The sequence below is a fragment of the Haplochromis burtoni genome, unplaced genomic scaffold, assembly GCF_018398535.1.
Source record: "Haplochromis burtoni strain Fernald_Lab_line unplaced genomic scaffold, NCSU_Asbu1 Contig_61, whole genome shotgun sequence".
Lineage (NCBI taxonomy): Eukaryota > Metazoa > Chordata > Actinopteri > Cichliformes > Cichlidae > Haplochromis > Haplochromis burtoni.
Window position 1 is genome coordinate 757,900 of NW_024582422.1, and position 6,654 is coordinate 764,553.

General features: G+C 45.4%; 1 protein-coding gene across 1 annotated transcript in view; it reads left to right on the forward strand.

The window, feature by feature from the left end:
- The first annotated feature begins 5,677 nt into the window (after nt 1–5,677).
- LOC102304245 overlaps nt 5,678–6,654 on the forward strand; it is a 13,092-nt gene continuing 12,115 nt past the window's right edge. Inside the window, exon 1 of the mRNA XM_005922965.3 lies at nt 5,678–6,131. The gene's annotated coding sequence lies outside the window, so the exon portion shown is untranslated. The remainder of the gene's footprint in view (nt 6,132–6,654) is intronic.

A 6,654-nucleotide genomic window follows, 5' to 3' on the forward strand; every position in this document is an offset into this window, starting at 1 on the left:
CTGAGGACTGTAGCCTCATTATTGATCATCAAAATGTATTTACCTGTCAGACCAGTAAAACCAGTAAAAGCAGTGGTCGCCACCCATTGTGTGAATGCCTCCCTTCTTTCACACCATCCACACACAGGGATTTTATTCTGAAATGACATACACCAGCAGCAGGAAGTGAAACTTCTCATTACCTGTGAAACCTTTCAAGAAAAAAGGCATTATACATGGATACTTTCAAAATAAAAGCCAACTTGCCAAGGTGCTGAATTGTTTTTGTCCAACAGGAAACTGGCCGAGCTGAGTGTCATGTTTCACCTCGACCACCTAGTGTTATTTTTGACAGCAGCTCAGTTTCAGGTGGTTTTCTGTTTTGATGGCATCTACTTTATTTTAATCAGTTTCCACTTCTTTTGGAGTGTTATGACATCTTTAAAAGGAAAAGGTTGTGAGGATTGGAGGTGCATTCAATCTCAGCTGTTTAAATCCACACTTCCTGTCACATGTCCTGATATCAGGTCAGCAGAATCCCTTCAGCTGGTCTCTGATCCCGGACCAGCAGGTTTCAAATAGTGCCAGGGCACATGCGCACGCAGCGACCTGCAGTGAAACGTCAAACAGTCAAACGTTGCTCATTCTTAAAGCTGCCTAACTCAAAACATTTCCTCTTCTGACCCGTTCTCTGCTCTTATCCAGGCTTTAGCTGTCTTGGCAGAAAGACAGGATGAGGTTTAAATACCCCTAGAGTTGTTAAGCCAGATAAAAAGGTTAAATGAAAGCTGTTTCAATGACTCCCATAACCAGCAATCGCTTTGGGCTTTTCCCAAAGCAATGTGCAATTACCTGCAAATGAGCCACTCCAAGACAGCCCTGTAGACCATCATCGCGATCGTTTGTTTCAACAAGGCGGCAATCCAGAGCAGAGTTCCGCCAGCAGCTCACCACAGCCCTCTATAGTTGTCAGAAATAAATTTAATAAGGTTGAAATTAGACAAATTTTGAATTTCCCGCCTCCAGACGATATACCCAATAATGCACAATATTATCAAGGCATAATGGGGAGTGCCTGTGAAATAACAAACAGGATTTTCTCCCATGAACGTATGACCGCATACTGTAGACAGCGTGGCTTTCATCTGTCTTTCATGGCAAAAAAAATTTTTCTGGCACAACTTCACCGGCTTCCAAGATGCATGGAGAGGATGAAAGAATTCACAAAGCAGGAACTCCAGCATCGCTTGAGGGAAGATGAACAACTTTAATAATTGACCAACGCGTTTTGGCTTGTGGCCTTCATCAGGGTCATAGTAAAATATTGTAAAAAATTGCTTAAATACAAGACAGGAAACAGAAAAAATTACAAATTAACCAGTCAAAACTTCATAGATAGGTCAGCTGACATATAATAGGTATTTGGTTAATTGGCTAAGTCACGCCCAAGTAAATACCGGACTAGATCATTACTGATGAGGAGGAGGGGGGGTAACATAACCCCCATATGTCTGAAAATAACACATGCATGAAATGCATAAGGAGGATGCTATAAATATACACACAAGTAAGAAAAGAAAATAAGAGAAGGAAAAAAAAAGGTCTTGAATGGTAAAAGCACGTTTGAATTAGAAAACAAGATTACATCATCACATGGGAACACATTTGTTAAAAGATCCTTATTTATGTCTCTAAAATGTAAAATATAGACTTAAAATGTGGACTTAAAGTGAGATGTCTAGAACGCTACTTCTTCTTTGGCTAAAAAAAAGAAAAAAGTTACGTGAATAAACATTACTCATTGATAGAAAAGTCCTTTCATGGAAAGATACTCGATCAGCATGCTTTTTCAAAAATGTTAGAATGCTTTTGGGGTAAAAGCATTCCGGTGGGAATCTGAATGAATCATAAAAACTGGCACCTCCATCTTCTTCTAATGAAATCGCCAGCCAATGAGTTCCAGGTTTATTCCTTGGATCTGTATTTATGATCATGATATGCAGGCCGTTTAAACAAACGTTTGAGTAAGATCACTAACTCATCTGACGCCGTAGAATCTGTCACTGACTAGCAGCCTCATGATACTCTCCAACTGATGATTGTTCATGACTCAAGAAAAAACAGAAACCTATCAGCAATAATCAACCGAAACTTGTCTTTTTGAATTGATCTTGAGAATTGAATCGTAACAAGCATAAACGATCAGCGTTGTTGTGTGAGGCAGCGGGACTCTGAAGCACATTTCAAGTCTCAAGTTGCCATTTATTATCAGTGATAACGCTTGGCTGTCATCTGAAGGACTCATATTGAACATGAACAGAGTATATCCTTCTTGAAATTCCTGTCTGTCAATGCACAAGGATAGATCTTTCAGGTTTCTCCCGGTAGCTGTGTACATGCCTATAACAAGATATCTGGGCAGTGAACCCAGAAACAGGTTCTCATGATGTGATATCTTGACTACGATGACCTGGATGACTGAGAACCTTCACAGACATAATGGGATTCACTTTAAAAAATCAGAAAATAGAGCAAGTGGAGTCATATAAATATCTTGGGACCATAATCAATGAAAAACTGAACTTTGATGAGAATTCCAAATTCCAAAGGGGTCACCGGCGCCTTTACTGCCTCAGAAAACTTGCTCATTTCCACATTGACTGGAAAATTTTAACTTTGTTTTACAGTTCTTTTATTGAGTCTGTTTTATCCTTACCTCAGCTTTATCAAACACAGCAAACAGAGCTCTTGTTCAGTTCAGTGTTTTGCTCCAGTCTGTTTTCATCCCTGTGAGCCCCTCAGAACAGTGAAATGATTAAAAGGCCTTTAGTGGCTCTGACTGATTAGACTCAGAGTTTAGATCTTTTTGGTGTTCCTGGGATTTTACTGACCATCAGCCTGGGTGTTTATTGTCTTATGTAGTCTGGAAGATGAGTGGATGGTGGGGTGGGTGCAGTTTTCTCTGTGGTGGGGTTGGGTGGACTGTCCCGGGCTCTGTGGGGCCGGGCGGCGCTGCTGCACTGGGCCCGGTCTGGATGGGCCTGGGCCCCCTTTCCCTGGCGGGTCGCGGAGTATGGGGGTGCCTACTGGGGTCAGCGGGGGAGCTGGCCCCAGGGAGGGGTCACTTGCCCCTCCCTTCCTTCCCTCCCCATCTCCAGCTGCCTCCCTCTTCCCGCTCCACCACAACCACCCACACATGCAGGGCCTTGGAGTAGGGGTATGTCACCAGGGTGCAGAGGAGGCTACCCCCCCCTCTGTCCCCTTCTGGCTGCCTCTGCCTCAATTTTATCCCACAACTTAGACATTCACATTACTCACACTCTCATTACACATACATATAGGATCTTGGGGGGTGGGCACGATACACGGAGTCCAAAGTACCATCAGGGTGTACACCCCACCCCTGGCATCGTTGCCCACCTCTCAATTTTAAATACACGTAGACATTGAGGGCTAGCAGGAGGGACCATGCGCTTACCTGCTGCTCTCTGGCAGGTAGCTCCATGCCCTCCTGGGTTTTAAATGCACCTTAGAACACACATGCATCAACACTACAATGAGCGGGTGGAGGGAGGTTTGGAGTCTTCTCTCACCCCCGTTCTCTGCGACCTGCTGGAGCGGGGGGGCTAGGAGGAGGAGTTGGCCGTCCGACTGCGGTCTGGAGTGTGGGGCCTCCTGCTGCTGCGGAGTCGGGGCGGTCTGCCTCCCCCCACCGCAGGGAAAAGGGTAACACCACCTGGGTCTGGGTGCAGTTCCCCCCTCCAGGGGCGGGGGCACCTAGACCCGGTTTGTAGAGTACGCTTGGGGAGTGTGATCGTGTGTACAACGTCTCTTTATGTCTGTCTCCACGTTGGTTGAGTGTGGAGTAAGTGCATATGAGAGCATGAGGGTGGGAATGGATGTTTGTATCTGTGTGTGCCTGTATGTCTGTGTCTATATGTCAGGTTGGGTGTCAGGCGCCACCTCTCTGGGGACATCTCAGGCCCTCCAAGGTTTGGAGGCCTATCTCCCCCTACCACCACTTCCCCTGCCAGTGGCGGACCCCCTCAGACATCGGTGCGTTGGTGGTTCTTTGTGTCCGGGGATGGGCGTCCAGGTACACACCGGCTCACTCCTTGGCGGCCGCTTATCGGGGCCTGGAGCCTGGGGCTCGCTCGGGCCACTTCGGAGGTGGGGTGCCCCCGGCCTCTCGGCCTGGGGCTCGGTCACTCAGGCGCAGCTGGCTGCCGGCGGAGCTCACGGGCGCGTCACTGCAACTCCCCCTGGCTTCTGCTCCGCGGCTGCTGAGTGAGCCCTCATCTGGGACTCTCCTCAGCTCTTTCCGGGACAGTGGCGCAGCTGCCCCTCTGTTGGTCTTCCTTGGTCTCTTGTGTTCTGGGGGCCTCTGGATGTCTGGAGTTTTGATCTCCTCCACACCTGCCTCACGCCCTGGAGGACGGGGCTGTGGCCCCCCCACACCCTCTAGCAGATTATTACATGAAGGAACCTTTTAAAAAAACAAAAAACAAGCGCGTCCATGCTCACAGGTGTACACACGGGTGATCACACCCACAAACTACACCCTTTTTGGCTCCTACCTCAAAGCACACTGTGTTCTGTTGATCTTATGTGCTGCACAATAATGTTTAATATTTAGTATTTACTGTCATATTCCCATATATCATTGTGATGTTGTTTATTCTATTACTCTTGTTCTCTTCTGCTTGTTTTCTTTTTTCTTTCTCAGCAGGTGATCCAGGTGATTGATATATGCATTTTTTTTTTCTGCCCGTTCTGTTGGTTTTTGTTTTTGCCCTTCTCCCCCGTCCCTCTTCTCAGCTGTTTCTCTTTCCCTCTTTCTTTCTCCCCTTCTTTCCCCCAGTCAAGTCTGTCCCGTATTCAGTAAGTGAAAATAAAATAAACAATAAAAGGTGAATCAAATGGACCATTACGGCAAGGCTGGGATGGTCAGTTTGGTAAAGTAAATCCGTTGGGTATCTTTCTTTGCCTTTAGACAACAATTCTGATGGCAAAAGAGCCAAACGGGACAGGCCAAAAAAAAAAAAAAAAAAAAATCAGAAAATAGAGCAAGTGGAGTCATATAAATATCTTGGGACCATAATCAATGAAAAACTGAACTTTGATGAGAATTCCAAATTCCAAAGGGGTCACCGGCGCCTTTACTGCCTCAGAAAACTTGCTCATTTCCACATTGACTGGAAAATTTTAACTTTGTTTTACAGTTCTTTTATTGAGTCTGTTTTATCCTTACCTCAGCTTTATCAAACACAGCAAACAGAGCTCTTGTTCAGTTCAGTGTTTTGCTCCAGTCTGTTTTCATCCCTGTGAGCCCCTCAGAACAGTGAAATGATTAAAAGGCCTTTAGTGGCTCTGACTGATTAGACTCAGAGTTTAGATCTTTTTGGTGTTCCTGGGATTTTACTGACCATCGTGAATTGAATTGAATTGAAAGCCTTTATTGTCATTATACACAGTATAACGAGATTAGAAAGAGCTCTATAAAAGTGCACACCTGCTTGTAGCACATTATAAAAACTATACAATAATTTAACTATATTTAGTGCAACTGGACGGAAGTCATTGAGACTGGTTATGGGTGACTTTTTAGAGATGGGGATGATTATGGTAGATTTCAGGCAGGGTGGAATGACGGCTTGTTCCAGAGACAGGTTGAAGATGTCAGTGAAGACCTGTGCTAGCTGCCCGGCACATGCTTTGAGGACCTTCCCAGGTACTCCATCTGGGCCTGCAGACTTCCTGGGGTTCGCTGCACAGAGTACACGCCTCACATCCTGTCTCTCAAGAGTGAGTGGGGAATTGCTAGAGGCTGGTGTGGGTTGTGGTGGTCTCTGACTTTTACTTCAGGTTCTGCTCGAGGCCTCTTCCTGCTGACGGGGAGTTTTGGCCTGGTTTTTACTGACTGACCTCCACTCTGTGGTTTTAAAGTGAGCATCTGCAGAGGAAACCATCACTGCCACAGCTGTAGGTCAGACTTCCTGTTTTTGTGATGAGCATTAATGATGAAAACCAAGACTCGTCATCACTCAGACTGGCTGCAATCTTGTTTCTCAGAGTTCAAACCCATCACGCTGCAGTGAGTTTGTTTTTTAAAAGCTCCTGTAAGAAAGTTTCACCTGAAGAGCTGCTCTCAGGTAAGAACAATTGCTTTACCTGCCGATCTGCTCGTGGCTGAACATGATTCAGAGGGTCTGTGATGGCTTAGTTTGATTTTGAAAGATTTATTTGTTCTGTTTCTGCTGCTGTCAAGAGAGCACTCTGAGATTAAATCTGTTAAGTTAAAGATTTTCATGCTGTTAGGGCTGAGCAGACACAGAGCCTCGACCTCAGCAACAACATTCCTGCACCCATAGCATCATTTCATCATTATCATTATTATTTAATTTTCTTTAGCAGGAGAATGAACAGAGGTATGCACGTGTAGCTGTGACTTCATCAGCTGTGATCTTTTCTTCTTTTATCAAAGTAATAAGCGTGCTGCTTTAAGCAGAAATCCTTTCAGACACCCTGAAGCTGAATTCGCTGCTTCGGCCATATCCAACACGTTCTATCAGATCAGACGGAGCTCCGGCTCCACCTCAGCAGCTTCACTTAACCTCGCTCTCCTTTCTGTTTGTGTTTATTGTTTATGTTCGAGTGACTTTGATTATTGACGAT